The sequence below is a fragment of the Elgaria multicarinata genome, chromosome 10 (assembly GCF_023053635.1).
Source record: "Elgaria multicarinata webbii isolate HBS135686 ecotype San Diego chromosome 10, rElgMul1.1.pri, whole genome shotgun sequence".
Classification (NCBI taxonomy): Eukaryota; Metazoa; Chordata; class Lepidosauria; order Squamata; family Anguidae; genus Elgaria; species Elgaria multicarinata.
Genome location: NC_086180.1, coordinates 50,263,202 through 50,286,479, shown reverse-complemented (window position 1 = coordinate 50,286,479; position 23,278 = coordinate 50,263,202). Strand labels below are relative to the sequence as shown.

General features: G+C 40.4%; 1 protein-coding gene across 1 annotated transcript in view; it reads left to right on the top strand.

Moving 5' to 3' along the window:
• Nucleotides 1–884: 884 nt before the first annotated feature.
• Nucleotides 885–23,278, top strand: part of FBXW7 (F-box and WD repeat domain containing 7) — a 146,320-nt gene continuing 123,926 nt past the window's right edge. The window contains exon 1 of the mRNA XM_063136268.1: nucleotides 885–987. The gene's annotated coding sequence lies outside the window, so the exon portion shown is untranslated. The remainder of the gene's footprint in view (nucleotides 988–23,278) is intronic.

Genomic DNA, 23,278 nt, shown 5'->3' with positions numbered 1-23,278 from the left:
ATACTAAGTGACGGGGAGGGCTCGCCACGCTTCTCCTGCTCATCGATTCACCCCAATGTCCTGGTCTACCCTATCCCGCAGCATCAGCAACGCCTCCACCGACGCGCCCTGCGTAGCAACCTCTTTCCGTCATCGCCCCGCGCCGGGAGAAGGAGGCGGTGGAGGGGTTGCTGTTGCCTGGCTACGGCTGGTGTCATTTACCCGCGCCGCCGTCGACAGGCCGTCCCTTCTTTTCCTCCTCCCTCCCACCGCTGACTCTGTGTGTGAGGGGCAGAAAACAAGCGGCTCTCGAGCGCGACTAGCAGCCGGACCGTCCCGTGGCTCCGTGTGTTCCCCCCGCGTTCTTCCTCCGGAGCTAGCAGCGGCTGCCCGTCCGCCCTCACACCTTCGCTCTCCCGCCTCTGCTCGGCGGAGCGACCGGACCCCGCGCGGAGACTCAGTCACCCACATGCCTGGGAGTGGGGCGGGAGCGGCGCTGAGCCTGGCTGTCCGGCTCCGCTTCCGCGCTGCCTCCGCTTGGCTGGGGCCCTAGCAGCGCCGGCGGCCGTGATTCGGAGAGTGTATGAGAGCCAGAGCGGGGCTGGGGCTGGGGCCGCGGCCCGACCCACTCGCCGCCTCCCCTTCCAAGGCCGGGGGTGGCCGCACCGGCCCCGGGGGGAAGCGGCGGGCAGCGCTGTGGCAGAGGTGGCGGCGGCGGCTCCATGTGAAGCGGCCCCGGACGCGCTGCTGTTGCTGCTGCTGCTCTTGCGGCTGAGCTCCCCGGGAGGCGGCGAGAGAGCTTCGCTGACCTGTCCTGGACCGTCAAGCTGTGCGCCTCGGAGACCCTCCTAGCCCGCGCTCCTTCGTGTCGAACTTGCTGCCAAGCCCTGCCAGTCGCACGCCGCCGGGTGAAGCAGGGGTGGCTCCCGCAACGCTCTCCTCTCCGTCCCAGGTCCGCTGCGGCCACAGCAGGAAAGCCAGCCGGCCGCCACTGCTCTTGCTCCCGAAGTGAGTAGCGCCGGTGGGGTGTGGGAAGGGGAGGGGAGGTCGCCTTTCTGGCCCGCTGCTGCTGCAGCAGCATCCCGGTTCCCCGGGCCCTGCAGGTGGTGCACGTGGGCTCAGCAATCCCCTCCCCTCCCCTCGTGGAACAGGGGAATGGGCGGGGAGCGGGAGGGGTGCCGGGGGAGACGTCTTGGCTCTGCCCGAAGCGGCTTCTGATGGGGTGTGAAGGGCAGCCGCTGCCCCTCGTTTCATATGCGCCTCACGTTGCAGGGCGCTCTGCACGGTCTGCTGCGCTAAGTGACCCTCCCTCTCAGCCACGGCCGCGAAATCTCTCTCTCGGGGTCAGGCGGAAATGATTGGTGTATCTTGAGGGGGCTTTAAATGGCTTTGTTGGGTAGCTTAATGAGAAGAGAGGGGCTCGAGAAAGCCAATCAAGAAGCGAGAGCGGACGTGGTGCCTGTTCCGATAGTTTCTTTCTTTCTTTCTCTCTTTCTCTCTCTCTCTCTCTCCCCCCCCACCCCCCACACACACACTTTCCGAACAACAGAAAGTGTTTTAAATACTCAGGTCCCTGCCCCATCCCCATGTGAGTACTGATTTTTCTCAAAGCGACTTGAGGCGGACTATAATGTGATGTAAAAGGTATCCATAGCTTAGGATGGTCTGGAGCTAGACTGGATAAGGGTAGGACTCATTCAGCCACAATGGGTCTTGAACATTCAGAGATGCATGTGAATATGTTCTACACACCTTACTTTTAATATGTAGCTATAACATGACAGAGTTACATCTTGACTTTGTTTTAATGCAGTTTAAAGTTGAGTATTGCCCTAAGTGTTCCCTAAATTACATTTTATTTGAGAAAAGAAACCCTCTGTTTTGGGAATCATCTTATAAAATATTCAGCTTGATCCTTAGAGTACCTCTCTCTCTCACACTCTCTCTGTGTTTTCTTTTAATAGCAGGACTTGTTCCAGAATACTCTTCGTGGTCAGTATAAAAATGTGTGCATAAGATTTAGTTATATACCACATTTCTTCGATTCTAAGACACACTTTCCCCCCATATAAACATCTCTAAAAATGGTGTGTCTTAGAATCGCAGATGCATTTATTATTTCTTAGAATCAAAGCTTTTTTTCTGTTGGTGGTACTGAAATTAGTGTGTGTCTAACAATCGATGGCATCTTAGAATCGAAGAAATACGGTAGTTATATCTACTTGGTCCTGTGGGATTGCATGCCTATGTCCTTTGCCATGAGAACAAAGTAATCCTAAACTAAGGAAAATAGGCTGTAGTTGTATACATACTTACCTGGAAATATGTCCCATTGAATCTAATGGAGCTTACTTCTGAATAGACATTCAAAAGACTGTGCTTAGGAGTTATTCTGATTATACTCAGTGGGATTTACTTCGAAGTGAACATGAATTGGATTGAAGTCCTAAACATTGGAAGGGAAATTTCATTGAAATCAGTGGTATTCACTTATTGTTGTTTTTAAAGATCAATTACTTCATGAGAAACCAAAACATTATTGATCTGCCTATGATTTGTGAATCTTGTTAGTCCAAACTTGGTATAACTTCCTTATGCAGGCAATGACCAATAAGTAACTGTCTTCATTTTGGTAATCTTTTGACAGAGAAAGGGCTTGAGTAATATGAAGAAAATGGAAAGTTTATTCACATTTGAACTGAACAGAAAATAAGCTTCCAAACTTTTTCTAGTTCAGAAAATAATTAAGTCTCTACATTTGTTTACTGAAGAATGAACATATTAAAAGTAATGAGATTGCTATGGAGTAAGCTGGCTGTGGTAGTCCTAAACACACCTTCCAGGAAATAAATTTCATTGGATTTAGTAGAATTTTTCTTCCGAGCAAACATACTGTGGATTGCTCTGTGCATTTGCCATTCTTGCACAAGAAGAAAAATGGAAGTAGATGTGTTTAATGTTTTGTTTTAATATGTAAATCACTTCATCACAATTATTTGGAGTGAAATTCTATGTATGTCTACTCAGTTGTAAGTTCCATTTAGTTCAATGGCACCTACTTCCCCATAACTATGTATAGCAGGCATGAGGAATATATGGCCCTCCAGATGTTGTTGGACTGCAACTCCATCATCCCTCACTATTGACTATGTTGGCTAGGGCTGATGGGAGTTGCATTCTACCAATCTGTGGAGGGCCACACGTTCCCCACCCTGATGCAGTCTTAATGTTAAATTTAACTGTAGGGACTGGTAGACTATGAAATACAGTCATATACTTTAAAAGAATTCCAGCGGACTTGTTTCATGCTATAGCTCTCAATTATTTGCACCTTCCACAAATTTTCTTCCTTTTCTTTATTTGTATCAACAGCTGGCTTTGGGTCTTCCTTGAAACATACTCCAGTGCATTTTTCCAAGGCAGCACTGTTGCTCTCCAGGGTTTTGTCTGTTTTTGATTGGGCATGGTTCATTCTTTCTCTGTGAACCTGTTATCCTCATCTGGCTGAACTCTTTACCTTGTCCTTTATCATTTATTTCTAGTAAGGTGAGACTTGTGGGGTTGTTGCTTTTGAAATTTTCTGCCCACTCAGAATTAGATATTTGCATGGATGCTTATGTTTTGCACATTGTCTTTGTATGTAATTGTGCTGTGCAAAACATTTATTTAAAAACTAATTGTATTTAGACAGGTCTCTTCCTGCCTGGGGATGTGTAGTGGACACTACAGACCTTTTGAGGTATTATGCTATACTACCAGTTGTGAATTTCATCTTATGGTCAGCTTCTCTGAAACTTATCAGACCATCGTATTGGTGTCTCATTTTCTTCCATTATCTTTGTATTTTAGTATTACATCTGCTGATATATACAACTTCAGTCTTAGACTGCAGTGCTAAAAACACTTACTTGGAAATACATTCTATTAAAAGTAATGGCACTTCCAAGGCTATTAGGGTGCAATCCAATCTGATCCACCCTGGGTACTCATAAGCCTCTGAACTCAGAGGCTTACAAGTATCCAATGCAGTGGGGAGGGGGGGGGGGTGCCACACGCCTCCGGCTCTGCATTTTAGCTAAATGATTTTGCCTGTCTAGTGGGTGCTTCGGAGAGGGTGAGGGAAGGAGGATGGGCATACCTTGTATCCCCATGACCTCCTGTCCTCCTGTCCCAGACCCTGAGAATGCTCCCTTTCACGCATTTGTGAACTCATAGCAGCAGCCAGTGTAGTTCTCTCTGTGCTGGGGGTGAGGGAGGAGGCTGGGAGTGCAGTTTCCTGTTTCCGAGTTCAGTCAGGAAACTGCAATATCCTGTGGCCCCCAGAAGCTGTGTGGGGGCCATAAAATAGTAGAGTTGGAAGGGGCATATAAGACCATCAAGTCCAACCTTCTGCTCAGTGCAGGAATTCACATTAAAGCATACCTGACAGATGGTTGTCCATGGGTTCGCTCTCAAGTAAGTTATTGGACATGATTATTTTCCCCCCAGAATTGATCAACTCTCAATCTTTATTGAAGTATTTTCTTACCATATCTTAATTTTAGAATTTCCAGAGGGGTAGTTGTGTTAGTTTGTTGCAGCAGCAACAACAGAGATTTGTGAGCCCTTAAAAATGAACAGCTTTATTATGGCATAAGCTTTTGTGAACTCTAGCTGCAAGACCCTTTGCTGTTTTTAATTTAAGAATGGCATCTCTTCTCTCTTGTTTCTTCCTATCTGTGAAACAAGAAAAGGCTGAGTGAGATAGTTGACTTTTGTTTCAAAAGGCTTTGTCATTTGTGACATCTTGTGTTCTGCCCATGTATCCTGACCATTTATTGTATGTGTGGTTCTCAAGAAGCCATTGCTCTTAGGAGGTAGCCCGGGATGGGAAGAAGATGTTTCCCTTGCTCTTAAAGATTTAATCCTGTTCTTCCTAAGCCCTTCCTGTCCTGTTGCCAGCCAAATAATTTCCACCCAGTTAGGATGGATGCAGCAGTTACTTTGTCAGCATGTTCAAGAAGAGCATGTTCAGGAATGTTGGTCTCCTGAGGTAAAGCAATGAAGAGTTTTGTATTAACTTAAAGACTAACAAAGTTACTGTTGAAGTAGGCTCAAATGTGAAAGATGATGCCAATAGGACTCTTGATTTTTCTTTATATGAGGCAGCTTGCAGTAATAAAGTTGGAAAATCTGTTCTAAAGCATAATTCTCTTGCAGCAGAATTAATTTGTATGATGCATAGCATATTAATAATTGTTATGCAATTGTCAATATATTCACAATGTAATAAGACAGTGTAATAAGACATTTGGACAACGCAATAGTCAAAGGCGGGTTAATAGTCAACTCCATGGTTGATTATTGATGGGGTACTCACTACACAACATGATTATAATCCACTATGGTGAGTTGACTATTAGTCAATGGTGTGTTTAACATATCCCTCCCTCTCCTCCCCAGTCCTCCTGCTGTTATCCCATCAGCCATTGCGAGTTCTGCTGGCTGGACTATAGTGGCAGCTGCTGTATTGGTCGTTCTTGCCAGGGGACTCTATAGTTGCTGAAAATGGCCAACAGTATGCAATGAAATAGTTAACGGTGCCCAACATACAACACGATAACAAGTGGTTGTTCAAATAATCAACTCTGCACAGCTTTGGTTATTTGTGTTGTCTATTTTGGCCAAATAACCAACTGTTGTGTGAAAAAGTCCCAACAGACGACACAATAACCAACTGTTGACTATTTAACCCACTGTTGGTTATTGTGTTATCTGAACCCAGTCAATTTGTGGTGAACCACACTGGTTCATTCTTGACTTTCTCCCTTTCAGTGATTAGTTTCTTAGTATTTGGCATTCATGTTTTATGAAGATCTGGAAAATGGGTAGCAGTAGCAGAAAGGCTCAGAAAATTGTCATATTCCCAGGCACTATAGTGCAATCATTTACACAATGGTTAAGTACATAACAGCCACGCTAGATCAGAATAAACCTATCTATCCCATCATTCTGTTCCCACATTTACCAACCAGATGCCTTTGCAAAGACCATAAGCAGAATGTAAGTGCAATAGCCTCCTTCCTCTCATATTCACTAGCATTTGGTATTGAGAGGCATACTGCTTCTGGAGGTAATATATAGTCATCATGATTAGTAGCCATTGATAGCCTTATTCTCCATGAATTTGTTTAATCCTGTCTTAAAACCATCCCAGTTGACCACCATCAATACATCTTGTGGAAGTGAATTCCACAATTTGGCTGTGTGAAGAAGTTTTTATCTGGTTAAGAGCTGCTTCACAAGTTATTTGTGCCACACTGAAGTTACTTGAAAGGGTCTCCTGAATGATGGTAATAAAAGGTGGCTCATTTCACATAGCAACGTAACCAACTATGGGTGATTATTTGAAACAAGGCCGTATGGAGACAACTCCATATGGCAAGCAGTTTGTGTGAATGGCTCACCATGTGTTTCTGGCAGCTTTAACACACCACCATAATCAGCCAAAAATCTTCTTTTGGCATGATTTAAACTGCTGGAATTACTTCAGGAATCAATTGCACAAACGGCTTTCTGCATAGATCTGTCCATAGCATAGTGGTTAAAAAAATCTAAAGCTGTGCTGGGAAAGATCCTGTGTATAAGGGTATAGAAAGCTGCTGCTAGTTAGTGGAGATGGCATAATGAGTCAGGCCACTGGTACAGGGCAGCTTCATATATTTATAATGCAATTTTTGGTACGTTTAATAAGAAGCACATTTTACTGAGTTCAATACACCTAGGATTGCAGCTTTAGCTCTGTTTCAAGTGGCTACTTCTAGTGGCTTGCTATGAGACAGTATACACAATCAGTCAAGTGCATTGTCATCCACTGCTGGTTATGATAGTAGTCTGGGATATTTCTGTGTTGTGCTCACAATTATGTACTGAATATGGTGGCCATAATGTGTGAAGTGTCTCTAGGGCACAATCCTATGTATGCATATATAGACAGAAAAAGGCCCTACAACTCCCAGGATCCCTTAGCTAGCATTCCTGGCTGGGGCATACTGGGGGTTGTAGAACTTTTTTCTGTATAAACATGCATAGGATTGTGTCCTTCGTTCTAAAATACAGATTTAATGTGCAGATTTTGATCACATCAACCCAACCAGGATCTCAAATCCTGGATGGAGAGGGAGCCTGTTTAGACAAGAGGGTAAGTCATGGCTAGGCCGCTAACCCCTTTGCAGCAAATGATTAGAGACAGTGTTTAAACTGTTGTTATGTAGCCACCATGGTTAGGAATGGTTCACACAACACGCTAAGTTATGGTTCACACAACATGCTAAACTCTAATGTTTAGATCAAAGTGCTTAACCACTGTGGCTTAACGTGTTGTCTGAACAGGGTAACAATTACAGTTAGAATAAATCAGTTTCCTGAGTTTGGATATAACAAGAAACTTCTGTTTATCCAAAACCAAATGTAGAAGCTTTTACCCTCACACTTGAAGAAGGAGAAGGAGACAGAAGGCTCCAGTCCCAAGGCTCCACTCTGTATATTTTAGGGAATGCACAAAAACGTGTTTCTCCTACTTTGCTATCTTCTTTTTTGGGTTAGGTTTTTGTTCCAGGATACTCTTGTCTGCTACTGTGCCATCAAACCCATCATCTGCCTACATTTTAGTCCAGAGTTGGTTCTCAGGTTGCTGATCTAACTGCTATCAATACTTTATATATAGCCTTAAACTGAAATGACTTATATGTTGTTCAGTATATATTTGAATGTGAAAATGTGATGCACAAATAAAGAAGGAAGTGTGTTTGCAAACACTCATGTAACATTTATTTGAAATGGTGATGTGCTTCCAAGACTTTTTACATTGAATGTTTTTTTTCCTTAAACAGAAATTACTATCTTGCATATATGAGAGAGACATTTGTAAATGTAATGGCAGGTCAAGTAAAGCAACAAAAGCCCAAATGGATTTTTTTTTTTTGGTGGGGGAGAACTTATTGTTGGCATCCTTTCTATGGTGATCTTTCAAGGGCTGAAACTTTTCAACTCTGTGGATAGCTGGAGTAAGAGATAGAATAAGTGGAATAGTTCTGTAACCGACATTTATGTACCTGTATTTAGGTAACACATGGAAAACTTTTGCGAATCACATGCAGTTAAAATATGCAAATTACCTATGATCTTTTAGCTGCTGCTGCTATATTCTTTCATGAATGTGTCCTCAAACACCGAACTTGGTGTTTACTGCCTCATATAAAACAAAACTTTTGCAGGTTATTTTTGAGATAGACAAATCAAGCCCCAAAGTGAAAATCAAGCCCAAAAGTGAAAAAAAGTTTTTTCTTTTTTCCCCTTTTTAAACATACTTTATGTATCTGTGTGCTTTCTGAATCCTTAGGAAGTAGCATTCATCTCCTCCACACACTCAAGTCTTTCCATTTTCTGCTTATTCTTTCTGAATGGCTATTAGTTTCTGCAGCAAACAAGGGAGGTGTCCTAAAAGGGCCTCACTAGTGAACAGATCTGATTATAAACATTGCCTATCCTATGTGCTGAACAATGTAGGAGCTGTAAAGCTAAAGTAATATGTAATCATGTAATTAAAGGCTGTAGTGTACATGTATGCACAAATGGGGCAGAACTTGGTTGTCTAGCTGACTTTCATTTTAATAACTTTTAACACTGCTTATCTTAGCAACATTGCTCTGTGTTTTAACATTGTATTGCTGCATATGTAGTGGGTGTTTTTCTAGCATGTGAGCTAATAAGACAAACATAAGCAATAAATATATTGTGGATGAGAGCTATAAGTAGATGAGATAACAGGTAGGGTTTACAATTGATGAGATGTGGGAACCTTGCCTTACATTTGCTCTGTAATGGAACAAATTTATATTATTTTATGTATCTGTCCAGCTTTCATGTTGATTTGCTGTTGACAGATGCCTTTCATCATTCCTTTTGGACGTTTCTGTTCAAGTTCTCTTTTGATACTTCGGGTTGCACTGGGATGGAAGAAGCTGGGAAGACAGGTTCTAACTAAATTTTGATGAACAGCAGCACAGTGGCCTTTAGAACTTGGTAAGAGTAACATGAAGAAAAGCCCCTTTCAGCCACATTCTTAATGCAGGCAGAATATTGGGAAACCTAAGCTGCCTTCAGAGTCGCTTATAAAGCAGTGATATATATTGAATTGATATCTAGCAAGAGAGCAAAATGCTCTTCTTTGTCCTCTGGTTAAAACCCTTACTAAATTCCAAGGGTTGGGCTGCATGCACCTCTGCCATTAAAAATAATAATACTGTTCTCTCTCTCTCTCCCTTCCCCCTTTAAATTTACGGAATACCTTTGTACATAGTAAACTCCTGAACAGAAGTGATATCAGAAATAGTGCTAGACAGTAAAATAGCAAAATACTACAGATAATTACACCATTAGAAAAGTGAAATTACAACAAGATCTCTCAATCAACTTGAAGAATAGCAAAATGATGGAAGATAGTAATTATTTCTGAGAAATAGTCTCTATGAAAACCTTATTTAAAATATTTAAAGTTCAGATTCTAAATTAATTGTACCAGCTGAGATCATGTGGAAGGGTATTAAAACAACTGCTCAAGTTTTATTGATCAATAAAAAGGTCCTTGGCATTAAGGTTTTAGACAATCTTTGTCATGTTGGTGTCTGACAAGAGACTTGTTGGAGGTAAAGTGATGGCTCACATTAACCAAATCAGTTTCTTTTGGGGGGAATCTTGGGGTATCTTGGAAGCTTATCAGAGTTTCCTTAATGAGAATGTTAATAATGGCAGATAAACTACTGATCTAAGATTGCAATCCAAAGCACACATACAATTGGAACTAGTAGACCTGAGTCATTCTTAGGATTGTGGTGTCTGTGATCAGATATTCCGGGGATAATTCTGTAAGCAAACCAAGTTGTTTTCAGAAACGTTAATAAGCTCTGATATAAAACCTTTTTCAAAGAATTATAGCTAGGTTTTTTGGGAGAAGTACTCGGCCACATTATTATTATTATTATTTATTATTATTTATTTATATAGCACCATCAATGTACATTACAGCTCACTTGTAAAAGAGAAACTATGGAGCTGTTTTAAATGGCATGATTTTAAACTGAATTTATAGGTCACAATCTACCAAGAACTTAGTTGCACAAGTTTCTTTATTTCAGTAGATTTGTGTGTCTGACTATGTGGTGGATTGTGGTCATAGTTATGTCAATGCAGAAACCTTCGACTGAGTAGAGAGCTTTGCTTCCTGTGTAATTCTGATCATGTACAACTCACAATTTATTGTTCTTCTGTTTTAGTCTCATCACAAAGCATTATAGACTTCTTTCTTCCTGATGTGACTTCTACAGCTTATTGTTTGTTATTTTTATATTTTGTTGATTTAACCTTCTGTACTCTTAAAAGATTGCTGTCGTATCTGTTCTGTATCTCAGGACTGAATCTAGGAGCTGTCAGTAGCATGTTCACATGTAGCATATCCACATATGTGGCTATGTCTGTAACACATCCATATATTTAATATGTAAGTCTAGCTTTTTAAAAGTCCTTTCAACGTGTTTCAATACCTGGATGCTACATACCAAGCTATACTTGTCTAGCAAGATATAACTGCTCTTCTTTTTAAGTTCAGATGGATTTAAATAACCTTATCAGTATGCTATTTTTCCTATTCACCAGAATATCACGTTTGAAGCCTTGGGCCTTGTACTACATTCAGGAAATTGTCTACTTGATGTGTGGGAAACAGGATCCCTCTCTCCCTGCCTCAAGCGTCTTCACATCTGACACAATGGGTTGGATCCAGATTTGAGAGTGTGCAACTGGGCTGGCAGAAGCAGGCTTCTCCACTTCATCCTTCCCGCAGCAGCCTCTATGCCTGACAAGATACACAAAGGAATATATACACTTACATGTCATTTAAACATTTTTACACCTGTGGAGCCCAAGAGTAGTGCAGACATGATCCACTGTGTATTGAGTTTTACCCTGTTTCCTGACTGTGTGAATCCGTCTCTCAACTTGTTTAAATTTCTGCCCTGCATGTGTTTATTATGGGTTTAATGGCTCCCTTCTGTTTTCACAAGAGTTTAGCACAATAAGAGGCACCTGTCTTGTGCTCTGCCCTTGCCTTAAGAGGTATTCTACATGTATTTTTAGCCATGTGTTTTCTTCAATGTTTTTGAGTTTCCTCATCTCAGGTTCTTATTCAGGTTTCAAAATTTGCCTTTATGGGAGGTAACATAAATTGGATTTATAGGCCACCTTTTTCTCATCGCAGAAGAGAAAAAGGCAGAGCTGTTCAAGCAGTTTGCTGGAGGGAAAAGGACAGTCAAGACTGCTTTCAGAGTAAAGCTGGAAGCTTGCCAAGAACATCATACACAGTAGGGGTGTGCACGGACCCCCCGCTCCGCTTCACTTCCAGATCCGCGATTTTCGGATCGGGCCGCTTCGCCCCGCCCCCGCTCCGCCCATTTCCGCTCCGCTCTGAGCTCCGGATCCGGATCGGAGCTCCGTTTCCCCCCCCCCATAGGGTTGCATTGAAAGCTAAAAAAGTATACAACTTTTTTTCTGTTCAAGTTAGAAACCTCACGTTTGGCACCATGACACCTCATGGACGTATACACATGGACGCCAAGTTTCAAGGCAATCCCATCATCCCCTGATTTTTGGGGAATTTTTGAAAATCGGGCACCCCATTCACACCCCTTGGGATAGCTCTGTCAATTTGCACGTTAGAAACCTCAAACTCACCACCATGACAGCTTATCCATGTGTCCACATGGACACCCAGACTCAAGGCAGTCCCATCATCCCCTGATTTTTGGCGCGGCTCTAACCTCTAACGCACCACCCATAACCCTAATTCACACCCCTTTCGATAGCTCCATCAATTTGCACGTTAGAAACCTCAAACTCGGCACCATGACAGCTTATCCACGTGTCCGCATGGACGCCAAGTTTCAAGGCAATCCCATCATCCCCTGATTTTTGGGGAATTTTTGAAAATCGGGCACCCCATTCAGACCCCTTGGGATAGCTCCGTCAATTTGCACGTTAGAAACTTCAAACTCACCACCATGACAGCTTATCCATGTGTCCACATGGATGCCCAGACTCAAGGCAGTCCCATCATCCCCTGATTTTGGGCGCGGCTTAACTCACCCCAAATTGTCCCATTCTACAACTATGTCAATTTGCATGTTAGAAACCTCAAAGTCGGCACCATGATAGCTTATCCACGTGTCCACATGGACGCCAAGTTTCAAGGCAATCCCATCATCCCCTGATTTTTGGGGAATTTTTGAAAATCGCGACCCCATTCAGACCCCTTGGGATAGCTCCGTCAATTTGCACGTTAGAAACTTCAAACTCACCACCATGACAGCTTATCCATGTGTCCACATGGACGCCCAGACTCAAGGCAGTCCCATCATCCCCTGATTTTTGGCGCGGCTTAACTCACCCCAAATTGTCCCATTCTACAACTACGTCAATTTGCACGTCAGAAACCTATCCTTTGGTCCCATGACAGCTTACCCATGTGTCCCCATGGACGCCAAGTTTTAGTTGAAGATGATGCCAGGGGACTTAGTATGGTGGCTACAAAAGGTAAATAAGGGAACTGGTTTTGGTTTGTACTCAAACACATTTTCCTTGTTTGAATAAGCTATATATTTTTAAAAGGAAGTGTATTGTTACATTTGTATCCTTCCCTTATTTCAAGGAGCTCAGGGTAATATTTTAGTTGTATAAATTGTGGGAGGTAGCCTAGGCTAAGATAGTGACTTGCACAAAGCCAACTAACAGATTCCATCAGTATAAAGTTTATTTATAGGAAGCATCCCTGAGTGGGGATTTAAACCTGGATATCTACTATGGCCACTACCAATATTAGCAGTGCAGAAATTGCAGACTCTGTGTTGTAAGGCTATTCTGTAGTCACTATTACAAAAAAAAGTAAATTATTCACAAACAAAACATCAGTTTAAATGGGTAACTTAATTATCATACAAAGTTTGGTGCAGAAATACAACTGTTTCACCAAAGTATTAAACCAGTGGTCAAATCTAGTCAGTAAAATTGAGACATTTCATAATTAATTAAGCCTTCCAATAGTATTAATGTTGTTGCAATTGAAATCCCAGCTCATTATCTGAAGCCTGATTATTCACAAGTCCTTATTGAAATTAATTGTTTGGCTCATATCGTTGTAACCTGTTTATCTGAAATTCTGAATATTTTCACTTTCAACCAGACTACTTTGTTTAATTCCATAGCATAGCTGTGTTGGCATGTTGCAACAGAAATCTTGCACATCTTAAAGACATTTATTGTGTCATGAGCTTTTTCGGTCCAGAATGTTTGAAGCTCCTTAGGTCCAGATGCTTGAAGAGTCACTCCAGTAGGTCGATAAACTCAGAGAAAAAGAACTGTTTTACGCAAAGCCAGATCATGGGCCCCAGGCTAGCAGGTGTTGATAGGCCCCATACTCTGCCCCCAACTCTGAATTCACATTTATTACATTATGCATGTGTGTAGGTAGATACACACACAATCAAATTAAACTATGTTAAGTATAATAATATTGTGATTTCTGTTATTGCATCTTATTTTATTATTTATTTATTTATTTATTTAGAATATTTATATACCGCTCCCCATTGAAAATTTTTGGAGCGGTGTACAAGGTAAAATGAAAATAAAAACAGAATAATTTAAAAAGAAGCAAAAAACAGAAATCCATCCCTCCAGTAGTTTAGGACTACCACTCTCAGAATTCTTGGCTGTGCTAGTTGGGGGTGATGGGAATTGAAGGAAGGCACAAGGTTTGGGAAGGTTTGAGCTTTTGTGAACCGCCCAGAGAGCTCCGGCTATTGGGCGGTATAGAAATGTAATAAATAAATAAGACTGATTTAGTGGAACATAATATTCTCTGCTTTCTTGGAAGCAAAAGACCCTAAAACTCTTTTCATGTGTTAATCATGTGAGGGGTCTTTCCATGAGGACAAAAGGCCCATGCTACTGGCCTCTTCCCAATGTCTGCAGATTAAGCATGGATGTCTGCATAGGCAAAGCTTTCATATATAACATCTATGCTCAACACACAGGGCTGGGGAAGTCATGCAACATTAAGAGTGGGGCCAGTGGTGCAGCCCTGTGGCCTCTTATACACGTGGAGACACCTGCACAATTAATGTGTGCAGGAGGTATAATATATAATCAAATGGTACTTTGCCAATTTTCAATTTCTGTGGCACTACACAAAAAGCTAAGAAGTTCTGTTCAGGTGTATACCAGGAAGTGGTTCAATACCTTTTATACCTGAAAAGTCAGTTTTATCTAAAAGGAATTGTTTTTTTAAAAGGGTCAAGGATGCCATCCAGCCTATCTTTGACTGGAAGTGTGAATTCTCTTTATGTTTTTTGTGCACATGAGTAATAAATACAGAGAAGTAGGAGCATGTGATAAGACTGTACTGTACATGACATTTTGGCAAGTATGTCATGGGCTGTAGCCCAGTTAATTCTTGCCTTTATCTGGTCTTGGTCTTACATTCGACACACATCTGACACTAAAATGGGTAATACTCAGAAGCAAGTATAGGAATATTTCAGTCTCATAGGTCATTCTCTAGCAGGCATTTGTTGCCATATTTCAGCTAAAACAGATCAAAGGAAAGCTCTAACTTGAAAAAACTGTCCTGTTTAGGTATAGTCAGGTATATGCGACACTCATACTGATTATCTCTTGCATTCATCTGATTCGATTCTGTATTCATTTATTATAATTTTCAATATTTATATACCGCTCCATATGTGAAAAAAATTCCAGAGTGGTGCATATAGGAATGAAACACAAAAAGTAAGAAGTTTAAATACAGCAAATTAAAATTGTTCAATTTAAAACAAAGGACCAATAAAAACAGTGACTGGTCAGTTGAGGACTGCTTCTTGGAAAAGAGTTGTTTTCAGGAGGCACCAGAAGTAGCATAGCATTGGCGCCTGCCTGACCTCCAGGGGCAGGGAGTTCCAAAGGGAAGGGGCCACCACACTAAAAGCTGTTCTCCTGATGAGCTTCGATCAGGCCAAAAGTCCTTGTGGAAACACCAGGAACATGCCCTCCAATGACCTCAGTGACCAGGCAGGTTAGTAAGGAAAAATGGTGTTCTCTCAAGTGTTTTGATACCAAGTTGTTTAGGGCTTTGTGCTCTAGTACCATTTGCATCCTACATAGTGCTGTAAAACACCTAGAACTCTTGTTTGGCATTGATTGATTTTCAGATGTTACTTTTTTCTTCTATCAGCATTCTGTGGGGCAAACTGACTTAGGTGACTCTCTTTATGCATCTGACAAAATGGACACTGGTTTCAGAGACTTATGCTACAACTGTATTAGTCTCTAAGCTGTCCCTGAGCTCTCTGATAAATTATTAACCTTTCATACATTAGGTCAGCAATCCTGAGTACTAATGGCTCAATCTAGCACTTGCTAGTTCCATTTATTCCAATGGAAGATATTTAAGTACATGTTTAATTCACCCATTGAAATCAACAAGACTGAAAATGACTTCAGTTTTATTATATTGTGCTCGTTGTGAATAGTTTTTTTCAACAACAACAACAAAGTTTAACCCAGCATTTTGCCAGCATTTTCCACAGTCTTCTTTCACATTATGTAGTGTTACAGAAAGGCTAATATCTGGTCTGGCTTTTAATAAAGCATAATGGATCTGATGATTCACATATTCAGCTGCAAGACATTTGGGTAGTTTAGATAATAGGCTAAATCATGGTTTACATGCAAAAGTAGCCATGGGCCTCAGGCTCATTTGCTCCCTCCCTCCATTCCTTTTCTCTTGTGTTGCAATTAGAAGCTAACATGGTATGTGCAAACTATAGTTTGCTGAGTATGAATTAAATGGCAAACTGATTTGAGACAAATCAGGATGAGAAGCTTTTAATATTGGCATATGAGAGTATGAAGGAGTGCATGAGCTTGAGTTTTGTGGCTGTTTATATTCTTAAAGCTCAACCCTTGTTTAATGTTGTATTTGAATGCTGTTAAATGAGTATGAGTGGCACACATACATATCTAAATCAGTTTGCAATTTACACGTATATAATACTATCTTGCAGCTCAGTTCTATGCATGCTTACTTAGACATAAGTTCAGTGGAACTTGCCCTCTAGCAAACATACATAGGATTGTGGTCTTTGTAAATCTGTTCAATCTAGAGTGCAATAGATGACCCCATGACTCACACCATCTAGCCCTTCCTCTCTGCTTGTATTATTTCCTAACATCCCATGCATGCTCTTATATCTTCCTCTCTCACAGGCCCTGCTACATCCTGTTATTCTCCTTTAATTTTCTGTATTCTACATACTTCATATTTCACACATCCCTTTATTTTCCTGTTTGTTCCCCTCACTCCAGAAACCAAGCATTAATGGTCAGTATAGTGACATATGTCCACGTAACAATTGATTGCAGTGTTGGGAGGATAGCTGTACCAATGTTTTCAATAATAACTTCCAGAGGCGTAACTGTGTTGGTCCGTTGTAGCAAAAACAAAAAGAGGCTTGTAGCACTTTAAAAGACGAACAAATTTATTATGGCATGGGCTTTTGTGGACTAATGTGAATCCTAGGGCCTTTTCAATGTTGCATTCTGGGGAGAGCTCTTAATCCTAAATCCAGTCTCTCCCTCCCCACAGGGAGAAAATAACAACTGAACTGGATTGTTCTGTGTTTAACTGAATAGTCCTTAACCACCTGGTTTGTCTCTGAAAAGAATTAAGCCTTAACATTGGGTAAGGGACTATCATATTGAAAAAAAACTGGTAGAAGTTTACATGACCATTGCTTTGTCCTCAAGGTAGAATAACTAAACAGGCCCTCTATTAGGATGTTCTCACACTTACACTATTTTAGGTGCTTGGATAGACTGACCCTGATAAGAGTTATATTTGAATAGTTAAGTAGAGATTAAAATGAAAGTCAGTTTTCCTGCATTGGGAATAAGAAAAATATACTTGATTAGTTGCTGAGAAATCTATTAGTGTTTTTTCCTGGGTTTTGGATCTTTCATCAACTTAAGAATTGCCTGCTATGCTAGAATATCTAAACTTTATGCAAGGATAGAAAGTGTTTTTAACTTGGGTATTTGTTTTTCTCCTTAACTTGTTCTCTGATATACAGATATACATCATAGGCACTTTAAATTCATCATGCTGAGCTTTCATAAGTCCAACAAAATACAAATACTTGTCTTGACCATGAAGTGGTAAAATGCATAAGAAAAGAGAGAATTAGTGTCCCAAGACCCAGAGTGGGTGGAGTTCAAGGGGAAGTTAAAAATTCTTTAGAAAAGGGTGTATCCTATTGGTTTGTATTGTCAGTCAGCAAATATAGGATGGACAAAGTCTATAAATCTGCTTATATAACAACTTACTGGGATGAAGAAAATTGACTCTTGGCCCCGTAAATGAACATCCACAACTTGGTCAAGTAGCATCATAGTGCTTCCCTTACCGAAATGCTTGTACCTCTTTAGAGGCCAGTGTTGTAATTTTATGTACTCTACCAGTTAAAAGTATAACAAGTTGTTACTGTGTGGTAGTTGTATTAACAGGTTTTGCATTTTAGCTATACATTAACTGGCTTTCTTTAGCAAGAACGTGGGATTATTAAGTGTAACTAGTGTATTCAACCTATATAAAATCAAAATAGTAAGGCTTGAACTTGTTTTAAGAGACATTTCTAGAGTTTGTGGGAAAGCCAGAAATATTGCAGTTAGATGCATTCTCTGAGGCTTCTGATGTTTCATAGACTAACAAAAGGTTGCTTTATTAGTAGCTTTAATGAACAAATCGCTTTATTGGCTTAGACATACTGGTAGCTTTGTCGGTCCAAACAGCTATGAGTTCTTGTTTCAATTCACCATTGTGCTCAAGTAGTGAAGTGATAGCCATTGACCTTCTACTAAAGCACAATAAAAAGTTTTTTGTGAAGAAGAAAAGTGCGCAAGGAAAACTGCAATGCAATTCTTGGACTCCAGCTCAGCAACTTAAAATGTCTTCATAGCTCCTATGTTCAGACAGGCTTTTGTTTGGTTCCCAGCATGTTTACCTAAAAACACATTAACTCTTGAAAAACTGTCCTTCAGTAGATCTACTTGAAAGGTAGTGAAGCCTTTATCTTGATATTTCAGCCACAGGGTGTTGTAGTCTTGAATTCAGACTGCTTAGTATATAAAACAAAATGAAATGGACTACCGATAATAAAAGTTGTTGTGCTAGGTGAGTGTCTTGATCTTTTTGTTAGTCCCGGGTAATTAAGTGAATAAATTATAATTTCAATGTGAAATTAAAATGAAACTTCATTGAAACATTCTAGCCATTTTTTTTTTAAAAAATGGGTGTATTATTCTATTATTACCACTAGAATAATACAGTAGGGCCAGAAGATACTGTAAGGGTTAATGCAGGTATGCTTTTTCATCAACCTGTAGCATCTCATGTATCATGTGAAATAACAAGACATACATCTCTCTTTGTGATGGGGAAAGTGTGCCGAATACTAAAACTAGAAAGTTAAATTGGACTTTTAAAAAAAACCCTGTTTAGGTTCATGCAGATGTTGTTATTATTATTATTATTATTATTATTATTTATTTATATAGCACCATCAATGTACATGGTGCTGTACAGATAACACAGTAAATAGCAAGACCCTGCCGCATAGACTTACAATCTAATAAGTTGTAGTAAACAATAAAGAGGGAAGGAGAATGCAAACAGGCACAGGGAAGTGTAAACAGGCACCGAGTAGGGTGAAGCTAACAGTATAGAGTCAGAACAAACTCAATATTTGAAGGCTATAGGGAAAAGAAAAGTTTTTAGAGGTCAGCACAATCCTAAATGGGTATATATGCTGTGTCAGTTTGGATGAGGAATGTGGCAAATTGGGGGAGTTGGGGGGAAGGCAGAAGAAATCTCCATGGTAGAGATCCTGCTGCTGTTCCTGAAAACCACGGGTGTGAATATGTTGATCAAAACAGCTCTCCAAATCCCTGAACTGCAGCAGTAAAAAGGTGGTGCATATGCATACTTCTCAAGCCACTTAATGTCAGCCAGGATTACTACCACAGAGACTCTGTAGTCTTACTCTGTGGGTAGAGAGTGGTTTGCTTTTTGATGTCCTGTTGATTGTCTCTCGGCCAGGTCTCAGTGAGCAGTGGTGGAAGCACAACTATGCTCCTTCTCCTTGCCCAAGCCAGACTCCCACAGCTTCCTTTAAGTTTGAGTGTTCAGCCAATCTCTTATTCTGAAATAAGATGCAGAGCTTGACTTCAGAGAGTAGCAGAGGAATAAGGTTTCTCCTTCCTTCTGGCTCACTCCTCTTAACTGTAGGAATATTTGTGCTGTTCAGCAGTTAGGATCGTGATGTTAGTTAGTATATATAACATTCATTAATTAGATTTTTTTGTTATAAGCATTTCAATGAGCGTATTCTGTAATATTTCTGAAAAAGTGGGAACTTTGTGAACCGCCCAGGGAGCTTCGGCTATTGGGCGGTATAAATAAATAAATAAATAATATGGATTAGGGTCTATGTCTTTTGTAACACACCTTCCTTTTGGTTTTTCCAAGATAGCTGGCCAATTGTGTTTATGTACAAAGAGAGTGTAAACTTTTAGCTGTACAGCCATTGTAAATATTCATTAGTGCTGGATCAAATACCATAGGTTAAATCCAGAGACACCCCTCTGCCAACAGAAGGGCTCCTTCTGTTGACTGAGGGAATTGGATCCAGCAGAGACTCCCTGCTGGGGGAAGGCGTTAGGGCAGCCATTTTTGTCAATTAGTCCTGCTCCCAGAGCCACTTCACACATTGATCTGGAGGATCTCCCAGTCCTCCAAAGCAGATTTTTTTGGTGGTATAGAGTGTTGCAGGGTGGAGGGGGAATCAGCAAAAAAGGTCTCTTCTGCCTGTGGGATCATTCAGTTTGTGGAATTTCTGTTCCAAGCAACTCTTGATCCAGCCTATATTCATAATCTTAACTGATGCATTGTAGTCAATAAGACTAGAGTGAGTACATGGTGGCTCTGACTATAAGTGGCTTAAGACTGTGCTGTCTTTAGGTTAATGGGGGGAAAAGTTATCTCATCTTTGTTATTGATAGAACCCATTAGATGGTGGGGAGTTTGTGTCATGTCCAAAGCTAGGGTGACATACCTAATGAGAACCTGTTGCCATGTTTACCTTTCTTCATTTCTTCCTAATCATGAAGCAAATGAAAGCTGTGTTATGCGGCTGACACTATCTCTGAAGGAGGCCTACTGCTGTCACACGTCAGAGCGAAGAGAAGACATTTTGTACAGGCAGGAACAGAAACCACAAAGAGAGATTGTATATTACCTCACTTGATTTGGCCTGAATTGTTTTGGCCACAAAGGTTTGATGAGTGAACTAGCTCACTTGGGATTTACTTTTTCAAACTTGATTTAAAAAGAAGCCAAATTTTGAAGAAGAAAAAGGTAGTGTTGAAATACTGCCTCCCAAATTTTCTGTAGGTATCTCTGTAAATGATGCAAACTTACAGATATCTTTGTGATTAGGTTATATTGTGTTGACAAAGTTAAACTCAATATCAACACTCAGTCATCTTGAAAAGTTAATGTTTGTAACCTACATTACATTGGTAAAGGCACCTTCACAACGAAACTTTTTTAAAAAGTTATTTTCACTTCCTTAGATTGCGTTTTTCTTCATCTGTATTTAAACTGACAGTCTTACGAACTCATGCTTTAAGGTATGCAGGAAAAAGTATTCTCTTGATGTAAATATGTACTACATTTGTAACTCACTTTGATTCATCCCTTTTCATGAGAAATGAAAATACAAAGGAAAATATTAGGATTTACAACCCAACGAAACTGCCTAACTAGGGATATCTGAGAAATCTGCAATGGATTCCAATGAGTTTGGATTTTTATGAATTCAATCTGTGGATTCCACAGCAGCCCAGATTTTTCTAAGTTGTGATGATTCTATGGATTTGCAGATCGTTTGGGGGGAATTTGTGCAAATTGCCATTTGCGCAAGTGTGCATTAATGCTAATGTACACTTGCAGAAGTACAGATTAGTGAAAATGCACATTTGTAAACAAGAACAAAAATTTTGCACAACCTTAAAAAAATCCAATTCTATCAATGAGTGGGTGATAGAATGAAAGATGCTTGACAATCCACGAAAGAGAAGAAACAGATTTCACAAAATTTGTACATCCCTCTGATAAACCATTTCTTTAAAAAAGTCCCAAATCCTGACACTACAATGTTAGAAATATTATTAATTTTCTTAGCTTAAAACCTTTCATGCTGAGAAAGGTAGCTGGTGTTTAACTAGAATAATTAGAAACTTTAAAAACACTTCATTCTTCTCTAGAAAGCAATTGTGTAACCTGGAAATCTATTTTTCTTTCTGAAATCTGCTCATACACAGCTGAAATCAAGGATGAAAGTTCCAGTTTGGCTATATCCCCTCAAATAGGCAGCAGCCAGGCTGGTTGTGCTGTGACATCACGTCTGCCAGTCTTTCTTTAAGGCTTGGTTGGTGAGGATGGAGAGTAAAGTTTCCTATAATAACTTGACCAAAACCAACTGTGATTTTGCAAATTCCAGAAGGTACAAGCGGTGTATAATGTCATTCTGCAAGAGCACAATGAAAAGCACATCAGAGAAAATATTTCTACATGCTTCTATGGAAAAGAAGCTATGGAAAGCAAGGGTAGTTGCTGTGAGAAGAGAGGTTGTTCAGTGAGAAATCTGTGTTGTTTGTGTGTTATGACCATTTCAATGTTAGTATATTTAATACATAAAATGTTTAGTATACTCCAATATTGTTATTTTTATGAATATTTTTATTTTGTCTCCCCCTTTTTTAAAAAAGGAGTGACTGCACGGAAAAGTGCGCAAACTGGTTGGCCGGTGTCCCTGCCCTTTTTGTCTTTACCCTGGAAATAACTGAGAAGGCTTTTGTCAAGGCTAGTGAAACCCCCCCTCCCTCACAAGGGTAGGAGAAATCTCTTTAAATAAAGAAGAACTATTATACTTGAAAGGTGTAACTCTACCGATGGGGAGAGTGTTTCCTCTGTTAGGGAAATTTGAATCTATTAATAGATTTTTTAAGATCAAAATACTTCACATAGGCCCCTTAGAATACTGTGTACAGTTCTGGTCACCACACCTAAAAAAGGATATTATAGAGCTGGAAAAAGTGCAGAAAAGGCCAACTAAAATGATTAAGGGGCTGGAGCATCTCCCCTATGAGGGAAGGTTACATCAGCTGGGATTGTTTAGCTTGGAGAAGAGGAGGCTGAGGGGAGACGTGATAGAGGTGTACAAAATTATGCATAGTATGGAGAATATGGATAGGGAGTCATTTTTCTCCCTCCTTCTCAAAATGCTAGAACCTGGGGTCATCCTATGAAGCGGATTGATGGAAGATTCAGGACAAATAAAAGTAAGTTCTTCACACAGTGCATAGTGAAATTATGGAACTCGCTACCACAAGATGTAGTGATTGCCACCAATTTGGATGACTTTAAAAGGGGGTTGGATAAATTCCTGGAGGCAAACGCCATCAATGGCTACTAGCCCTGATGGTTGCCTGCTATCTCCAGTATTCGAGGCAGTAAACCTGTGTGCACCAGTTTCTGGGAAACATGAGTGGGAGGGTGCTGTTGCACCATGTCCTGCTTGTTCATTCCTGGCCGATGGCTGGTTGGCCACTGTGTGAACAGAGTGCTGGACTAGATGGATCCTTGGTCTGATCCAGCAGGGCACTTCTTATGTTCTAATGGTGAACTGCTTAATAGAGTAATACTACTGAAAGTGCAGTATGACATTTAGGAGAAAACGCTATTGGTCATTTTGAAAAATGGGCCACTTTCTCAAGGGAATGTAATGACTAATAAACTAAATATGCAATTTCAGGAGTGAAATTAATAACTCCCCTGGATTTTGAAGGCATAAATATGGAAATGATTGAATAGGAGAATAATCCAATGTATGTTTACCCAGAAGTAAGTTCCTGTGAGTTCAATGGGGATTACACTTGCAAAGTATTGCCACCTAAGAATAGTTGAAGACATCATTCTGACCTAACGTTACTTCATTGAAAGTTCACTGAAGAAGGTTATAAAGAAATATAAATAATAGTAAATTCCTCTCACTTATATTTATGTGTAAAGAGTTATTATTGTGCTAAATAATAC